This window comes from Anomaloglossus baeobatrachus, chromosome 1 (assembly GCF_048569485.1).
Source record: "Anomaloglossus baeobatrachus isolate aAnoBae1 chromosome 1, aAnoBae1.hap1, whole genome shotgun sequence".
NCBI classification, from domain to species: Eukaryota; Metazoa; Chordata; class Amphibia; order Anura; family Aromobatidae; genus Anomaloglossus; species Anomaloglossus baeobatrachus.
Window position 1 is genome coordinate 204,568,085 of NC_134353.1, and position 20,800 is coordinate 204,588,884.

Here is a 20,800-nt window from a genome sequence, read left to right on the forward strand (position 1 = left end):
GCTGGAGTTCTTGGCCCTCGTTTGGGCCATAACCGAAAGGTTTAAACATTACCTAGCGGCGTCGAAGTTCACTGCTTACACTGAGAAGTTTTTCAGAGCAATAAGGTATACAGGCAGAGGAAACAATACAAAAATTCTAGACATTTGCAACGTGACCGCTCTGCCTCATTTTCGTCAGTTTCGTCTGTTGAGGACAATTCAGTTCGAAGGGAGGACGCTGAGGCTGGGAATGATCGGATGGGCTTTATCAGAAATTTGAGGTGTACTACACAACCGACCAAACGTAAGACAACACCACCTGCACAGACTGACAAGAGATCCAGGAACAGAACCTTGGAGGTAATTAATTTATCCTCTCACTCCATTACCCCTCAACAACGGGAGGTTCTGTCCCTGGGTCTTACGTTTGTACCATCTAATCATTTTGATTATTTTACAGCCCTAAAGGATTTGCACCTTTTTTCAAGGAAAATTATTTAAAAAAAATTATACTCCAAGAACAATCTTTCTGAATTGGGCCTCAACAGTCGTGCTGAACGGGAGGCGGTTCGTGTACTGGAGGAATTGGCAAGTGAGTCCACCCCTGATATACCTGACAAGTTTCCCCGCTCTATTCTCCCTAGATCTACCACATTCCCCTCACTGTCCATCTGTCCCCAGGTTGAGATCTTCACACAGTTGGTGGCTAATGATCTGAAACAGATCAATAATAAAAAGAAAAAAGATAATGTCACTTCGGATCAAAGATTGGCCCTGTGTGAGTTGAAATCCTGGGATGACGTACTTTTTAAACCTGCGGACAAGGGGGGGGAATGTGGTTATCTGGCCTGTGGAGAAATATGAGCGGGAGGTATTTAGGCAGCTCTGTAATAAGGAGGTTTATACTATCCTGACCCATATCCCCGTGGGAAGTTTTTCTTCCATCCTACTCAAAATTTTGGAGCAGGCTCTAAATGCAGGTACCATCACCAAAAAAGTTTTTGATGGTCATATGGTAAAAAATCCCATCATTCCTACATTTTACCTGCTGCCAAAAATTCACAAAGATCCTCAGAATCCACCTGGATGTCCAATTGTTTCTGGCATAGGAGGGCTATGCGATCCAATTTGTAAATTTATAGAACACTATTTGCACTCTTTACTGGAAACGCTGCCCTCCTATGTCAGAGACACTATGGACGTCCTTCAACGTCTTGATGGCATGACCTTGGAGCCAGACATGCTTCTGGTGGTTGCTCATGTTGAAAGCCTCTACACAAGTATAAAACATGCTGATGGTTTGGAGGTATCACAATTCTTTCTTACCATGAGTAACCTTGATGGGGATTTGGTCAGTCTGGTGTTGGAGTTGTTGCGGTTCATACTCACACATAATTTTTTTATTTTTAAGGACAGGTATTTTTTTACAGCAACAGGGTACAGCCATGGGAGCGGCATGTGCCCCGTCGTATGCCAACCTCTTCCTGGGACTCTGGGCGAGGGGCATTTTCGGCGGGGCAGATGTTGCTCCCCAGGTACAAGGATGGTACAGGTACATTGATGATGTACTGTTCATCTGGCAGGGTTCACTTTATGATTTAAATTCGTTTATGACAGGATTGAACTGCAACGACTCCAACATCAGACTCACCTATAAGGCTGACAAACAGAAGATTGACTTCCTGGATATAAAAATCCTGGTACAGGCTGATGGTGTTGTACACACTGACCTATAAAGAAAGGAGACCTCTGTTAATGCCCTCCTGCACGCCTCCTCCGCCCACACACCATCTACCAACAGGGCAATTCCTACGGGCCAGTTCCTCAGAGCTAGAAGGATTTGTTCCACTGGCATACTTTTCGAGGAACAGGACAATGATTTGCGAGATAGATTTACTGAGAGGGGCTACAGCAGGAGATGCATTAGGAGAGGTTACCTTAGGGCCAAATCCAACAACAGGAATGATCTTTTAACACCTATCTCCAGGCAATCGTCTCCTGGGGCCATTCGGTTTATCTCCACTTATAACCACCGATGGGAGTTGATGCGTCAAATTCTACAGAAGCATTGCTCCATTTTGCTCACTGAACCAACGTTGGCTGGTGTTTTGCCTACATCTCCCCTGATGACGGCAAGGAGAAGTATGAATCTGAAGGACCATCTGGTTAAAAGCCACTTTGTGGCAAAGGTGAATAGTCCCTGGGCTGTGGGTGGGAGGAGGGTCGGCTTTTATTCTTGCGGTGATTGCCGTGCGTACTCCAATATGGTGAGATCTACATCATTCTCTTCGGTGGATGGGTCGAGAGATTTCAAAATACTAGACTTTATATCGTGCAGTAGTACATACGTGGTGTATTACGCCACATGTACCTTTAATTTAATCTATGTGGGCCTCACCTCCAGGGAACTGCGTGTTCGCACACGCGAGCACGTAAGAGACATCTTGGCAGCACGCACTGCTGAGGAGCCGTCTCTCCTCAAACCCATACCGAAGCATTTTTATGAAGAAAAACAAAAAGCCAGCACTAAATGTGCACTTCAGCACTAAAAATTCCAAACTGTACTTATAAAAATTTTTGAGATTTTTGGCAAAAAATTGCAATTTCTTGAGCTGCCTCGCCACGTCACGGCAAATCTCATTGGAGGCAGTCCTACACTAAAATATTTTTATAAAATGTGCCATACGGCCTCACATATGAAAAGTAGAACTGCTCTTAGCAGCACTCACCTGGTCTATTTCAATCCCATACCCATGACTGAGTCATGGTTGTGGGCGGGACAGGTCCAAGCAAATGCTGCATGAAGTAAATAGCCTGTGGACAAGGCCTGATGACAATGTGAACAGTCACCAACCGCCAAAATCTAGACAGATGGAATACATCCCAAATTGGGGTGCATAGCTTGGTGGGGGTCTGCACTTCTACTCGCAGTTGTCAGCCCTTGCAGCATGGGAGCGGTTCTGACATTTCTCAGGTAGGTGATGTTCTCATATGGTCCTGCGCATTATACGAGACCTTATGGTACGTATGTATATTATAAATGTAGTGTAGGGACCCCCCTTATAGAGATTTGCCGTGACGGGGCAGGGGGGCTCAAATTATTGATCAATTATTTGCCAGAAATCTCATTGAATTGTTACAGTAGGAATTAATTTGTGAATATCACACTTTTTACTTTTTCATTGTTGCATGCCACTCACAAGCAGTGCTGGCACCCCTCCATTTTTCGAGGCATTTTTATGCCTATCATAATTGTGATCCTGTTGGATTCAGGGTCCGTGGCATTGAGCAGATTAGGATAGGTGCTAGAGGGGGCAATATGAAGCACCTTCTGGCACAACGTGAAAGTCGTTGGATTCACATTTTGGGTACACTTAGACCAGGTGGTCTTAATGAGCAACAGAGCTTTGCTCCTTTTTTGTAATTTGTGCTGAGCTCCTTTTTGGGTCCTTTGTTTTTAATGTGTGTTTTTTAATATTCTTATTCTTGTTCTTTATCTATTTTTGTACAGGCTGATGGAATCCATATCATTCTCAACTGTTGACATCATCGCCTCGAGCAATAATAAACTATTTATGATGTATATTGCTATAAATAATCCTTGCTCTTTTGCTTGTATTACATGAATTCAATTTTGGTTATATTCTTGTTAAGATTATATGCATGATCTCTATTCCTATACTTACGTGTTTTATGACTCTTATCACTGTTTGCCCGTGAGATGGCTGGTGCGCATGCGCGCCGGGAGCTGGCAGCTTGGACGTATCCTGGAAGGTCTCTTTGAGTGATGTGGGCGGGACTTTGTGACGTCATCAGGGATTTCCCTGACCCGCGACGTAACTCTGAGGCCGGACGTGATGCGCCCGTGGCGCCCGCTCGCGCTGCGCATGCGCCGCAGATGGCGGTCATCTCGCATTCATTCGGGGCTTTAAGTAGCCCGGCACACACAATCAAGGTATGGCCCCCCGAGGAAGCCCTATGCGAAACGCAGCGTCGGGGCCCCCTGGACAGCTTTACCGCAATTCTCATACTATGGGTGAGCATTCATAACCTCATGTAACCTTGCAACTTGGTGGCTGTAGTGCAGCTTTGATGCACAGCCGATTTAACTAATCCCTATGTGTGGAGTCTTGGGTGCCTACAATTCACTACACACTGGCAGCACTTTTCCATGCAGCAACTGGGATTCCTGTCTCTACCACCGTATTACAAACACATATTTTAATGTCACATGTGCTGTTGTGTCATTGACGCCAGCTTATGTTATATGGTGGGAGGTGGATTCCCAGGCTTACTGGTGTTACTGCATTGTGTTTAATGACTTGGCTGACTCAGATATCAGCACTATTACGCAAATATCAATTATATTTGATGTGGGATATACATTTTTGCACTATATGCCATTTGGAACTCCCTTATGCTCACCAACTACTCTTATTGTGGTATTCTTGCTGTTCCTTGCACCTCATCTCCCCTTTTTTACTGTGTGTTATTTTTATGAATTTTGTATTGAATAAAATTATACCTTTTTAAACATAATTTTGGATTATGACTCCACTTTCTCTGAGTTTTTACACTGACAATAACCCGTTGACACATTTGGACACGGCCAAGATGGGCGCCCTGGAGCAGTGGTGGTTGGCACTAGTGATGAGCGAGCATGCTTGTCACTACTCGGTACTCGCACGAGTATCACTGTACTCGGGCTGCTCGGCGGGGACCGAGTAATCTCGCGATACTCGTGCTTTACTCGTGGTCTTCATTTCTGCATGTTGGCGCTCTTTTGAGAGCCAGCCCTCATGCAGGGATTGGCTGGCAGACCACTGCAATGCCACAGCCCTGTTAGTTGTGGAATTGCAGTGATTGGCCGGCCTGCACAGCGTCACCGAGCCTTTATATCGGCCGGCGCGCTGTGCTCTGCTCACAGCTATTCTGACAGTGAGTGTAGGGAGAGTGTCGCTGATTCAGGGAAAGCTTTGCGGCCCTTTATAGCTTTTTCAGTTGCAGGGCTGCAAACAGTGTGACCAAAAGTCCTTCTCAGGACTATTCTAGTTGTATACAGGCAGGCAGGGTATAGCCAGGTCGGAGTACAGTAGCAGAGTCCTTCTCAGGACTATTGTTGCTATATACAGGCAGGGTATAGCCAGGTCTGAATACAGGCTAGTGACCAAAAGAGTCCTTGTCAGGACTATTGTAGCAGTATACAGGCAGGCAGGCAGGCAGGGTAGTGGTGACCGTATACCAGCCTTCATATCTGGGGCTGGTGTACACAGTGTAAAACAGTCCAGATAGTGTCTGACTTGTCTGTACTGTAATTGTCGCTCCCCAAAAAAACCTGTTAGTAGGTTATTATTGCGTCCGTGCTTGGTTTTTAAAACCGCACGTGTGTGCCTGTTGGTGGCAGCGTACAGGTGCACTGGTGTGCGTTTACCAAACTATTATATAACGCACAAGTGTAGTGTATAATACACGTCAGTCAGCAGTGGCTGATAGTGTCAGAGTTCTTAATTTTTGCTCCTAAAACCTGTGTTAGGTTATTATTGCGTCCGTGCTTGGTTTTTAAAACCGCACGTGTGTGCCTGTTGGTGGCAGCGTACAGGTGCACTGGTGTGCGTTTACCAAACTATTATATAACGCACAAGTGTAGTGTATAATACACGTCAGTCAGCAGTGGCTGATAGTGTCAGAGTTCTTAATTTTTGCTCCTAAAACCTGTGTTAGGTTATTATTGCGTCCGTGCTTGGTTTTTAAAACCGCACGTGTGTGCCTGTTGGTGGCAGCGTACAGGTGCACTGGTGTGCGTTTACCAAACTATTATATAACGCACAAGTGTAGTGTATAATACACGTCAGTCAGCAGTGGCTGATAGTGTCAGAGTTCTTAATTTTTGCTCCTAAAACCTGTGTTAGGTTATTATTGCGTCCGTGCTTGGTTTTTAAAACCGCACGTGTGTGCCTGTTGGTGGCAGCGTACAGGTGCACTGGTGTGCGTTTACCAAACTATTATATAACGCACAAGTGTAGTGTATAATACACGTCAGTCAGCAGTGGCTGATAGTGTCAGAGTTCTTAATTTTTGCTCCTAAAACCTGTGTTAGGTTATTATTGCGTCCGTGCTTGGTTTTTAAAACCGCACGTGTGTGCCTGTTGGTGGCAGCGTACAGGTGCACTGGTGTGCGTTTACCAAACTATTATATAACGCACAAGTGTAGTGTATAATACACGTCAGTCAGCAGTGGCTGATAGTGTCAGAGTTCTTAATTTTTGCTCCTAAAACCTGTGTTAGGTTATTATTGCGTCCGTGCTTGGTTTTTAAAACCGCACGTGTGTGCCTGTTGGTGGCAGCGTACAGGTGCACTGGTGTGCGTTTACCAAACTATTATATAACGCACAAGTGTAGTGTATAATACACGTCAGTCAGCAGTGGCTGATAGTGTCAGAGTTCTTAATTTTTGCTCCTAAAACCTGTGTTAGGTTATTATTGCGTCCGTGCTTGGTTTTTAAAACCGCACGTGTGTGCCTGTTGGTGGCAGCGTACAGGTGCACTGGTGTGCAATTTCCAGAAACTTTGATATAACGCACAAGTAGTGAATATACACGTCAGCAGTGCACAGCATTGCAAAATGCGCAAGGGCATTGGCAAGGAACAAGGAAGTGGACGTGATGGTGGTGCAGGCAGAGGCCGAGGTCGTGGGCAAGCTCTAATTTCGCCACAACAAAGGGCCACATCTAGTCGCTCGCACGTCCTGTCCCAAATTCTTGGGGACCGCAGCAGTACACCGCTCTTGAACCAAGACCAGTGTCAACAGGTTGTTAGTTGGATAGCGGATAATGCTTCCAGTCAGATTGGCACCACCACAAACACTCTGTCTTCCACACGGTCAAGTGTCAGTAGCCGTGATACTGCACCGCACATTTCTGAACCTGATCCTCCTTCCTACCACCAGGCTGAGTACACGTCCTCCTCGGACATTAATGATCCCACACTTGGACACTCGGAAGAGCTGTTCACGTTTCCATTCACACATTCTGGCCTCTCGCCAGCTCATATTGAAGTGGGTCATGAGGAGATCGTCTGTACAGATAGCCAAATATTTGAGCAGCCACGTTCTCACGAAGTTGGCAACGTGTCTCAACAAGTGGTGGACGATGATGAGACACAATTGTCAGCAAGTCAGGAGGAGGAGCAGGGTGCGGAAGAGGAAGACGACGTGGTGGATGATCCAGTAACTGACCCAACCTGGCAGGAGGATATGCAGAGCGAGGACAGCAGTGCACAGGGGGAGGGAGGCGTAGCATCACAACAGGCAGTAAGAAGCAGGGTGGTGGTCCCAGGCAGAAGTCAGGCAACCGTTCCCCGTAACAACACGACGACACAAGGTGCCTGTACAAATGTTAGGTCTTCACGAGTCTGGCAGTTTTTTAAGTTGGATCCAGATGATTCAAAAAAGGCCATTTGCAACACCTGCCGTGCCAGCATCAGCAGGGGTACCAAAACTAGCAGCCTGACCACCACCAGCATGATCAGGCACATGTCAGCCAAGCACCCGACTTTGTGGGAAGTACAACAGAGTCGAGGAGCAGTGCTTGCTGATGTCACTGCTACGTCTTCGCTGGTTGTGCATGCGAGCCAATCCTCTGTCCATGCTGCCTGCGAACAAGCCTCCTCCACTCCTGCACCTGCAGTTGCCTACGCAGAAAGAACACCATCATCAAGCACGTCCTTGTCCCAGCGCAGCGTTCAGTTATCCATTCAGCAAACCTTTGAACGCAGGCGCAAATACACTGCCAACACCCCACATGCCACAGTTCTAAATGCTAACATTTCGCGACTGCTTGCGCTGGAAATGTTGCCTTTTAGGCTGGTGGAGACAGAAGCATTCCGTGACCTGATGGCGGCAGCTGTCCCACGTTACTCGGTCCCCAGCCGCCACTATTTCTCCCGGTGTGCCGTCCCCGCGTTGCATAACCACGTGTCACAAAACATCACACGTGCCCTGAACAACGCTGTTTCACCCAAAGTCCACCTAACCACAGACACGTGGACAAGTGCTTGTGGGCAAGGCCGCTACATCTCGTTGACGGCACACTGGGTTAATATTGTGGAAGCTGGGACCCAGTCTGAGCGAGGGACGGAACACGTCCTTCCCACACCAAGGTTTGCAGGCCCTACCTCAGTCAGTGTTTCACCCACACTCTACAGCTCCGGAATGTCATGCTCTTCAGCCTCCTCCTCCTCCTGCGCATCCTCATCCACTGTGCCCTCCACACCAGTCACAAGCTGGAAGCACTGCAGCACTGCCTCGGCGAAGCGGCAACAGGCTGTGCTGAAGCTAATCTGCATAGGTGACAAACCCCACAATGCAGAAGAGCTGTGGACAGCTCTGAAACAGCAGGCAGATCACTGGCTCACACCTCTGAACCTAAAGCCAGGAAAGGTCGTTTGTGACAATGGCCGGAACCTGGTGGCGGCTTTGAGGCGAGGCCAGCTGACACATGTTCCATGCGTGGCCCATGTGCTCAACCTCGTGGTTCAGCGGTTTATAAAGTCATACCCAGAGCTGTCTGATCTGCTGGTAAAAGTTCGCCGCCTGTCTGCACATTTTCGAAAGTCACCTACTGCTTCAGCCGGCCTTGCCGGCTTTCAGCGCCGTTTGCATCTTCCGGCTCACAGACTGGTGTGTGATGTCCCCACGCGTTGGAATTCAACTCTGCACATGTTGGTCAGGATATGTGAGCAGAAGAGGGCAGTTGTTGAGTACCTGCATCACCTAAGCCGTCGGGAAATGGGTCAAACTCCACACATAACACCTGAGGAGTGGAGATGGATGTCAGACCTATGTACCATCCTCCAAAACTTTGAGGACTCCACCAAGATGGTGAGTGGTGATGACGCCATTATTAGCGTCACCATACCGCTACTCTGCCTTCTAAAACGGTCCCTTTTGAAAAACAAACATGATGCATTGCAGGCGGAGCGCGATGAGTTGCAGCAAGAAACAGTAGTGGGTGTGGGTGATAACACACAGCCCAGCCTCGTCTCATCACAACGTGCAGTGGAGGACTATGACGAGGAGGAGGATGAAGACATGGAGCAACTCTCCGGCCAAATTGAGGATATGACATGCACACCAGTCATATCCTCGATTCAGCGTGGCTGGCCAGAGGACAGGGTAGATGAGGAGGAGGAGGAGGAGGAGGAGGAGGAGGACAGCATGTTCAGTCATCTTGTTGGTCAGGCTACTGAAGTCCTGGCTGTTAAGAGTCTGGCGCACATGGCTGACTTTATGGTAAGCTGCCTGTCTCGTGACCCTCGCGTTAAGAACATCTTGGCCGACAATCATTACTGGTTGGTAACACTGTTAGACCCACGCTACAAGGAGAACTTTTTGTCTCTTATTCCCGTGGATGAGAGGTCAACCAAAATGCAGCAGTTTCGGAAGGCCATACTCACGGAAGTAGGCAAAGCATTCCCCTCACAAAACGCTAGCGGCATAGGTCAGGAATCAGTGGACAACCGAGGCGTACAGCCGAGAGAGGCACAAGTCCAATCCGCCAGAGGTAGGGGAACAGTCTTTAAGATGTGGGACAGTTTTCTCAGCCCCTCACGTACCACAGCCCCTGAGGTGCGGGGTAGTGCCACAAGAAATCCTAAGTTTGCCCAGATGCTGAAGGAGTACCTTGCAGATCGAACAACTGTACTCCGACATTCCTCTGTGCCTTACAATTATTGGGTATCCAAGCTGGACACGTGGCATGAATTGGCTCTCTACGCCTTGGAAGTCCTGGCCTGCCCTGCTGCTAGCGTTTTGTCAGAGCGTGTTTTTAGTGCCGCAGGTGGAATCATTACAGATAAACGCACCCGCCTGTCAACTGAAAATGCTGACAGGCTGACTCTGATAAAGATGAACAAGGGTTGGATTGGGCCAGACTTCACCACACCACCAGCAAATGAGAGCGGAATTTAAAGTTTGCCATGTACCTCCACTCACCCATGGGTACACTTCTCGACTTTGGATAATCGCTGGACTGCTCCTCCTTCTCCTCATGCGCCATCATGATGACCGTTACAATAGTTAGGTCTTTGTTTCAGGTATACCCCCAGTGGTAAATTTTTTCGCCCATTCTTTGCAGAATGGACATTACAACGACAGGAGACCCGCTCCTTTGCAATGGGAACAATGTTTTGAGGCCCTCATGCACGTCTCTACCCAGGGACAACGTGGAGCCTCCCAATTTTTGGCTGCCCTGCCTAAGGGCTATACTGAAATACACCCACTTCCTTAAAATGGACACTTAATGTTTTGAGGCCCTCATGCACGTCTCTACCCAGGGACAATGTGGAGCCTCCCAATTTTTGGCTGCCCTGGCAAAGGGCTATACTGAAATAGACCCACTTCCTTACAATGGGCACTTCAGGTTTAAAGGCCATCATGCACGTCTCTACCCAGGGACAATGTGGAGCCTCCCAATTTTTGGCTGCCCTGCCTAAGGGCTATACTATAATACACCCACTTCCTGACAATGGACACTTAATGTTTTGAGGCCCTCATGCACGTCTCTACCCAGGGACAATGTGGAGCCTCCCAATTTTTGGCTGCCCTGGCAAAGGGCTATACTGAAATAGACCCACTTCCTTACAATGGGCACTTCAGGTTTAAAGGCCATCATGCACGTCTCTACCCAGGGACAATGTGGAGCCTCCCAATTTTTGGCTGCCCTGCCTAAGGGCTATACTATAATACACCCACTTCCTGACAATGGACACTTAATGTTTTGAGGCCCTCATGCACGTCTCTACCCAGGGACAATGTGGAGCCTCCCAATTTTTGGCTGCCCTGGCAAAGGGCTATACTGAAATAGACCCACTTCCTTACAATGGGCACTTCAGGTTTAAAGGCCATCATGCACGTCTCTACCCAGGGACAATGTGGAGCCTCCCAATTTTTGGCTGCCCTGCCTAAGGGCTATACTATAATACACCCACTTCCTGACAATGGACACTTAATGTTTTGAGGCCCTCATGCACGTCTCTACCCAGGGACAATGTGGAGCCTCCCAATTTTTGGCTGCCCTGGCAAAGGGCTATACTGAAATAGACCCACTTCCTTACAATGGGCACTTCAGGTTTAAAGGCCATCATGCACGTCTCTACCCAGGGACAATGTGGAGCCTCCCAATTTTTGGCTGCCCTGCCTAAGGGCTATACTATAATACACCCACTTCCTGACAATGGACACTTAATGTTTTGAGGCCCTCATGCACGTCTCTACCCAGGGACAATGTGGAGCCTCCCAATTTTTGGCTGCCCTGGCAAAGGGCTATACTGAAATAGACCCACTTCCTTACAATGGGCACTTCAGGTTTAAAGGCCATCATGCACGTCTCTACCCAGGGACAATGTGGAGCCTCCCAATTTTTGGCTGCCCTGCCTAAGGGCTATACTATAATACACCCACTTCCTGACAATGGACACTTAATGTTTTGAGGCCCTCATGCACGTCTGTATGCAGGGGCATTGGTGAACCTCACAATTTAGGACTGCCCTGGCAAAGGAAAATACTACAAAGACTCACTTCCTCAAAATGGGCACATTAGACTCAAGAGGCCTTCATGTACGTCTCTTCTCAGGGACATCGGAGTGCCACACAATGTTTTCACGTAAAATCTTTCATGTATTGATCTCAAAAAGTAACATACACCAGATCTATCTCACTATTGGGTATGTGCCCTTAACATTTCCGCCATGAAAAATCATTTTGGGGTCATTTTGGAAGGTTTTCTGGTGAGTCCGTAAAAATGGCGTAAAACGCGGACAAAATTGTTCACAGCTGTGACTTTTGAGTGATAAATGCTTCAAGGGGTCTTCCCCATGCTGTTGCCATGTCATTTGAGCACTCTTCTGAGACTTTTGTGACATTTTTAGGGTTTCTCCATGCTGCCGGGAGGTCATTTCACAAAAATACTCGGGTCTCCCATAGGGTAACATTGGGCTCGTTGCTCGGGCCGAGTACACGAGTATCTTGGGAGGCTCGGCCCGAGCTTCGAGCACCCGAGCTTTTTAGTACTCGCTCATCACTAGTTGGCACCGCTATCCAACTACGACTTCACCATCAAGTACAGGGCAGGCCGCAAGACCACCAATGCGGATACACTGTCTCGAATGTCACACTTGCCCGATGAACGAATAGAGGAGGACAGTCTGGAGGAGGTCGAGCTACCCACATTCCATCGGCCAAAGGACGAGAAACCCTGTGTTGGCCAACAGCAGGTGAACCTTGACCCGATGCCCAGCCAGGGGTGCCCGCAGTTCAGCTGGTCAAAACGATGATTGCCCAAGGCTCTTCCAGGATGGACCCTACAGCCCCCTCTGAAGCTCAGTGGTTGTGGAAGGAGAGAGACCGCCTCTACCTGTATCAAGGGAAGCTGTATAGGGGTTGATCAACCCGAAGACCCACGAAAAAGTCTGCCAGCTGGTGGTGCCCCAGGCATGTGTGCCCAAGGTCCTGCAGGCCTACCATGACGGCGCAGGACACTTCGGCTGGAAGAAGCTGGAGATGCTGTTAAGGGAACTCTTCTACTGGAGTGGGATGCGAGAGTCCGTGGAAGCCTGGTGCCGAGAGTGTGGTCCCTGTACGCTGAGGAGATGGGACGAAACCAGTCAGAAGACCCCGCTACAGCCAATTGTCACCCACCAGCTGTTGGAGTTGGTCGCTTTGGACCATGTCAAGCTCACGCCCAGTCGGAGCGGGTACACCTACGCCCTCACCATTGTAGACCACCACTCAAGATTCATGGTGGTTGTCCCCGTCAAAGATTTAACAGGCCACACTGCAGCCAGAGCCTTCCAGGCCTACTTTTGCCGGCCACAAGGCTACCCGGAGAAGGTGCTCACGGATCAGGGCCCAGCCTTTGAAGCAGAGGTGTTCCAGGAGTTCTGCCACTTGTACGGGTGCAAGAAGATCCGGACCACGCCCTACCATGCCCAAACTAATGGGATGTGCGAGAAAATAAACCATCTGGTCCTTAATCTCCTCAAGACGCTACCCCTGGAAGAGCGGAATCTGTGGCCTGAGAAGCTGCCCGACTTGGTGGACATGTACAATAACATCCCTTGCAGCTCCACCAAGTGCACACCTGTGTACCTGATGAGAGCTTGGCCAGGGCGGCTGCCAGTGGACCTAGAAATGGACGTAGAGGTACCTGAGACTCTTCCCCCCACTGCCAATTGGGATGCCAAGCGACAGGCGCAGTACCGACAGATCCAAGAGTATGTGGAAAGGAATCTGCGTCAAAGCCGGGAGAGGCAAGAACAGCACTTCAACAAGCGGGCTCAGGCTGCCCCTTTCGGACCTGGAGATGTGGTGCTGAAATGTAAAAGGAGGATGCACAAGCTCGACGATCAATGGGAAAGGACCCCCTACGTCATACAGCCTACCGGATGGGAGAACGAGAAGACATACCTGATTAGTCGCGACCAGGGGAAGACCACGGCCACTGTTTCCAGGGACCACCTGAAGAGATGCCCTGGTCCCCTGAGGCCGGTAAAGGAGGTCCCCGTTCCCACGCCGAGCATGGAAAAGAAGAAAGAGGTGATCCATACAGTGATGGGTGACTTTCCAGCTGACTGGCCTATGCAGAATGGCACAGTGATTGTTCCCGTGATAATGTTCCCACAACGCATGGAAGAAATGGAGCCGGAGATGCCCGCCAGCGAGCCACCCGAGCAAGTGCCCAGGGATGCACTTACACCACGCCCCCGCAGGTCTCTACCCACCATACCTGACACTAGGGAAGAGGGACCGGTCGTCCCCTCTCTCCCATTGCCTCCACCTGAGAATATTGGGCCCAGGAGGTCCGCAAACCCTAATCTAGGTCAGCCCCCGCTTAGATACAGGGAAACTGCCATCTAGGGGTGCTGCATGTTGATTGTGTAAATAGATGTGTGAATGAATGCCAATTACCCAAGATTCTCACCTGATTAACAAGAATATTGAAAAAGGTAGCGGTTCTCGGCTACCATCTTGCCCGTCCCCGTTGGGACTTTGTTGATTCCCTGTTCAAGTTGCCCCCAGTTAACAAATACAGACATGGCTGAGAACTAGCAGGCCACCCAAAAACTTTTGGGACTTGTAAATAACCCCGGACCACCGTTTCAGGTCCTACAGTCTCAGGAGAGGCTGGTTGGAGGATGGGTCTGCGGGATGTTGTAGGCTGAGGTCCCGTCACCATGCAGACCGGTGACAACCCTCCGGGCCAGGGGTCCCCTGGACGTGGGGCCTCTGAGAGACTGCCCGGTAAGGAACTTATTACCCGGCGCGTATGGGCAATACCTGGACCTGAACCCGTTTCCTGGACTGGGGAAAAGGGGTGCTGACCTAGTTTTTAGAGGCAGCATCAGGGCTAGGTTTGCTTGGGTGGGCAAATGGAAAGGGCCCGGTCCCGTCCCATTCCCGGTTAATAAAAATGTTTGCAACATTTAAGTAACATGCCTCCCGCAAGGGAAGAAACCAGAAGTATGCTTGATTGTAAATACTGTTATTATAATTGTGCATATGTTATCTTTTATCTTTTTCAGTTCAGAAAAATAAACGGTGGCGGTCGGACAGCCCACGGACGGTCTGTGGTTAACCAAGGGAGAGTGTGACGCCCTGGACCAGCCAGGTAGTCACAGATAGTGCCCCGCATTACACCAGTCCCCTAACAAGGTGTCAGCAGCCAAACCATTAAACCCTAGTCACCTCCCTCAGGGCTTGATGGGCACACCAGGGGGGCGGAGCCAGGCGGTTGGCATGCCCACCGAGGAATTCAGAGAGCCTGAGGTGGGAAAAGTAGTCAGTTTCTAGTTGGAGTCTGTTAGTGGAGGTGAAGTGAAGTGGAGGCAGGCCTTTGTGTCAGGTCTGCAACTAACTGACAGGTGCCATGTTACTAGCCCAGGCACTTTTGTCTAGGAGGCATACGGAAGACTCTGCCTGCAGGAGCCGGGAAGACGGCTCGGTGGAACCGTGGTGGACCGGGACAGGGTAGTGGGCCGCCGGTACTGACTCGGGGAACCGACTCGGAAACCGGAGCAGTAAGGGGGGTACTCAGACCCTGAAGCTAGGTCCAGAAGCTACTGGGGGCTAGCTAATTAACTGATTGCGGCCAGGACTATAGGTCCTTTCCCACCCAAAGTCCCGACTAAAGACAACAGCCCAACGAGGGGGATAGAAAGCCACCGCCACGGCAAGGAGATCCCACGGGCCAGTGTCTGCGGGCAAAGGGCTCTTCCGACATCTACAAGCCGGGGAGTGGACTCCAGTATTGCAAGTTCAGGTAGTTCATCATCACAAACGTGCAGGAGAAAGGTAGAGACCACCAACCGGGTGAGGAACCAGACTGCAGCCGGCTGTGGGCACTGACCACCATCACCTTGGTTTACCAGAGACTTGTGTGTGTTTCTAACCATGAGTACACCAGTGCCCTCCGGCCGCCCATCTCTTTGCACCACCCAATTACTCCACCGACGGGTCTCGGGGCCACCATCCCTACCCACGGAGGGGTTAACAACTTGCTGCGCAACATCTCCCCCGGGTGCCCCGTAAACTGCAGCGGTGGTGTCCACCTTCACCACATCCCGTGGGTGGCGTCACAAACTTAACCACGGCTTCGGCCGTACACCTACGTCCCCTAAACCGCCAGCCCCTTTCAGATCGAAGTGACCACAGGGCCCCCGCGTCCGGAGGCGCTTGAACCACCCACCAGCGAGCCCGGATCCGAGCGGCTCTGCTGCGGCCGAGCACGGGGCGGTACACTGCCATCCATTGAAAAAGAACAGACACCATGTGCAATCAAAAGGGCTGGGTGCGTCCGCCCTTCATGGGCTGGATTGAAGTACAGCGCGAAAAACTGTGCCCACCCCCAACAGCTACAGAAGAGAAATGAAACTTACCAAAGGGCCCAGTAAGAAGAGAGGCATGGGGTAACTGCGCAGCAGACAGACCCGGAGAGTGCTATAGCGAGCAACAACCGGAGGAGCCTGAAGTGCGATGTGGAAGCAATGGGCTCCCCTGGCTGTCCAGAGAATGCACCAGTGCCGCGGCCCGCACTCAACCCGGACTTCCTTGTGGAGGAGGTGGAGAGGCTCAGCAACAGGTTGCTGGAGGCCCAAGTGGATGCTGTTCAGAGATGGCGAGAGAGTTCCTGTTGGAGAAGGTGGCGGAGGGATCTGCAGTTTCCTAACCAGCGTTGCCGACTCCATCAGAGGAGGAGACTGGCACCAGAGAGGTAATGGTTGTGAAACCAATAGTTGTCACGGTAGTCAAGGACACTTTGGTGGGACCTCTCGCAATCCCACAGGCCCCTGCATCTGGCTAGGTTTCCCGATACTTGACCTGGGATGTGATGACCAGTAGTGGGGAAGGACTGGTGGCCCCTATGCAACCCACCACTGTACCCCGGAGTGCAGAAGTAGTCCACGGTGCAATGCCCTGCAGTGCAACAGAAGTTCTGTGCCAGCAACAAATCGCCAAGCTGGCGGTGGAGCCAGAGGAGCGCTGGGCTCAGTGGGAAGCCATGGAGGCCCGTAATATGCAAGCCAAACAGTGACTCCGCAAGGCCCGACCTGCAGAGCGGGGACCGCTGAAACATGGTAAGGTGGTCATCTTCAACCTGGGCAAGGGAGTTATAAAGTTGGGGCTTTATCAAGGAATACACTGGGAATCGTGGAATGGGGGCAGCACACATCTAGGGAGCTTAAAGCCCCATTGCCAGGTAGGGTTGAGTGGAGGGACAGGTATTTTCTCCCCTGTTCTCCTTAACATGGAGCTTTTGTATTTATAATCTATAATAGCTAGAGTTGAGCGCGGTTCGCGGTTCTCCAGTTCGCGGATCGAGTGATTTTGGGGGCTGTTCTAGATCGAACTAGAACTCAAGCTTTTTGCTAAAGCTCGATAGTTCTAGATACATTCGAGAACGGTTCTAGCAGCAAAAAGCAAGGCTTTTTACAGCTACAGTGTGCAGGAGCCATCGCTGGCAGCCTGCCAGAAGCTGGTAACCAAGATAAACATCGGGTATCCAAGCAAAGCGCTTTGGTTAGTAACCCGATGTTTATCCTAGTTACGTGCAGGAAGCCCACACTTCCCCGCTCAGCTCACTCCGCCCCCTCCTGCGCGCGGCATGTACACACACACACACACACACACACACTCTCACACACACTCTCACACACACTCTCACACACACTCTCACACACACACACACTCACACTCACCTGTCCCCAGCCAAGCAGTCCATGACACTGACGTCCTCAGCGCCACCCACTTCGCACTCCGCCGCCAGCACACATGGCTCCGCCCACCTGCACTCTGCACACATGGTCCCGCTCGGCTTACCTGCGGTGATGAAGTCCCGACCTCAGCGCTGTCACTGTCCTCCATGGCCGCCGCTTTTCACATCACCTTCTCTCGCTTCCGACCCGAGACTGACTAGCGGTGACATCACGGGCCTCTCGCGATACTTGGCTGTGAAGGCGGCGGTCATTGAACTCAGTGACAGGTGCTGTCAGCAGTGCAGGAGATCAGTGCAGGTAATGTACCTCGCTGACAGCAGCACTTGTCATCCCCTGCAGTGACCTGGGCTGACCCATTGATGTTAGCTCAGGTCACTGCACTGCTCTCCCAGCCAATGGGGAACATCCTGCTCTTCATTGACTGGGACAGTGTGGATCGTCATGGCAACCCCTTGGATTACACCAGACCTGGATTTGTTTTTCTTTCTAATAAATTGGTTAAAGAGGGAATGTATTGGGGAGTGTTTTTTCAAATAAAAATGTGTTTGTCGTCTATTTTTTTTATTACTGACTGGGTTGGTGATGTCGGGTATCTGATAGACGCCTGACCTCACCAACCCCAGGGCTTGATGCCAGGTGACATTACACATCTGGTATTAACCCCATATATTACCCCGTTTGCCACCGCACCAGGGCACGGGATGAGCTGGGGCGAAGCACCAGGATTGGCACATCTAATGGATGCGCCACTTCTGGGGCAGCTGCGGCCTGCTATTTTTAGGCTGGGGAGAGTCCAATAACCATGGACCTCCCTAGTCTCAGAATATCAGACCCCAGCTGTCTGCTTTACCTTGGCTGGTGATCCAATTTTGGGGAGACCCCTAAGTGTTTTTTTTTTTTAATTATTTATTTAATTTAAAATAACAGCGTGGGGTGCCCTCAGTTTTGGATTACCAGCCAAGGTGAGGCTGCCAGCTGTGGTCTGCAGGCTGCAGCCGTCTGCTTTACCCTAGCTAGCTACAAAAATAGGGGGAACCCTACGTCATTTTTTTTTTCATTTTTTTGGCTAAATACAAAGCTAGGCACCCCTTAGTGCCACATGAAAGGCACCAACGGGTGCAAAATTACAAAATGCAGGACATTATGTGTCTTTCTGCCATTATAATGACAGAAAAGACTGACATGAAGTGCACAAGCACAAGAAAATCACCAGAGCGCTCTACGCTGTGAAAAGCAGTAGAAAGTGGCACTGGAGTGAACATGTGACCGCCTCATGTAGGATGAAGCTATGGATCCTGGGTAAATTTATGTATTTTCCCCCCTTCAGTTTTTTTGCAGTACACAAAAAAAAACGGAAGGCACACGGATGACAAACAGATGACATACGGACCGTCTACGGAACGGAAACGGATGCCACACGGATGCACCCGTGAAAAAAAACGAACTGTTTTTTGCAGACCGCAAAAATGGATCGGTCGTGTTAATGTAGCCTTATTCTGATCTGCCGTTTATAAACAGCAGGCAGTAATAAGTGAATAACGCCCCCAGCGTCAGAAAATCTCCGGGGTTTCAGGGCTAGCTTAGACCCTGGAGATCATGATTCAGGATGGTCTTTCCGGTCCCCGCTCACGTGATCACAGGTATACAGCGTATACCGATTATCACGCTATAGTAAATGACAGCGTTGGTAAAAAATTATTTATCTCCTATCTGGCATGAACAAACATGATAAATCTCCTCCCCGGTCCCCTCCGGTCCCCCGGTGTCGCCAAAGTGCCCCCCCTGATGCCCTCCCAGAAATCCAAGATGGCCGCGCGCACAGCAGCGCGCCGGCCGCATTCACCCTACTCCTCTGATTTCTGTCGCATGTGCCATAACACATGCGACAGAAAACTCCTCCCCAGGCCCTGCCAGGTCACCCCCTATAACCCCACTGGTGTTCCCCGGTGTCCCACGGTACCTGTGCAGCGTTGATCCCCCCACGGCCCTCTCCTTCACAATAGACGCTGCCGCATGCACAGAGCGGCTGTCAGCTCAGCTTCCTGTGTTCAGACACAGTGAGTGGTGGTTATGCATCTGTAAGCTAAATGGGTGGCACGGTGGCTCAGTGGTTAGCACTGCAGTCTTGCAGCACTGAGGTGCAGGGTTCAATTCTCACCAAGGACACCATCTGCAAGGAGTTTGTATGTTCTCCCCGTGTTTGCGTGGGTTTCCTCCGGGTACTCCGGTTTCCTCCCACACGCCAAAGACATACAGCGCTATGGAATCAATAACGCTATATAAATGAATAAATTATTATTATTACTGCAATGCCCTGCTCATGAGGTAAGAAACATAATTGATCAGGAGAGCTATATACTACATTTCCAAATGGAGGGATTTGCTTTTATAGTTTCCCTGCTGAACGACTACCAAACATGAGAGTCCGTTATACGCCACAAGAAAACACATCTAAATAGCGAGCTCTGTTGTTAAGTATTCATTCAGCTGGATAACTGGACTTAAAGGGGTATTCCATCTCCAAGATCCTATCCCCAATATATAGTAGGTGGAATAGCAATAATATCAGCAAATACCAATATTTGGAAATGTAGAATAGTTCTCCTGATTAGGCATGCCCTTACCTCATGAGCAGGGCATTGCAGCTTTAATAGCAACCATTACGACATGGACTCTGCTGCTGTGGACCCGGGGAGAGTGAGTGCAGATTCATTGCACCCACACTCCTCACATGAAGGGTCTGCACTCCTAGAAAATGGGGGATACGTTCCCTGAGTGTCTCCCCCCATATTCTAGATGGTCTAGAGTCGTCGTGGGACCCCTTTATTTTTTTTCTTACAATAAATTGGTGAAAGAGGAAATGTTTTGGGGACTGTTTTTTCAAATAAATTTCTTTTGTCGATTTTTTTTTTGTTAGTACTGACAGTTTATGATGTTGGGTATCTAATAGACACCATGACATCACAAACTGCTGGGCTTGATCTCAGGTGACTTTACAGTTAGTATCAACCCGATTTATTACCCCGTTTGCCACTGCACCAGGGCACGGGATGAGCTGGGGTGAAGCTCCAGGATTGGCGCATCTAGTGGATGCGCCACGTCTGGGGTGCCTGCGACCTGCTATTTTTAGGCTGTGAAGGCCCAATAACTATGGACCTTCCCACCCTGAGAATACCAGACCACAGCTGTCCGCTTTACCTTGGCTGGTGATCCAATTTGGGGGGGACCCTACTTTTTTTGTGTAATTATTAATATTTATAAAATAATTATAAAAAAAGAGCCTGGGGGGACCTCCACATTGGATCCCCAACCACGGTAAAGCTGCCAGCTGTGGTTTTCAGGCTACAGCCGTCTGCTTTACCCTAGCTGGCTATCAAAAATGGGGGGACCCAACGTCATTTTTTTTTAATTTATTTTTTAAATAGAAAAAATGAATGGGCTTCCCTGTATTTTGATTGCCAACCGAGGTAACGGCAGGCAGATGGGGGTGGCAACCCATAGCTGTCTGCTTTATCTGCGCTGAGAATCAAAAATACCGCGGAGCGCTACGTCA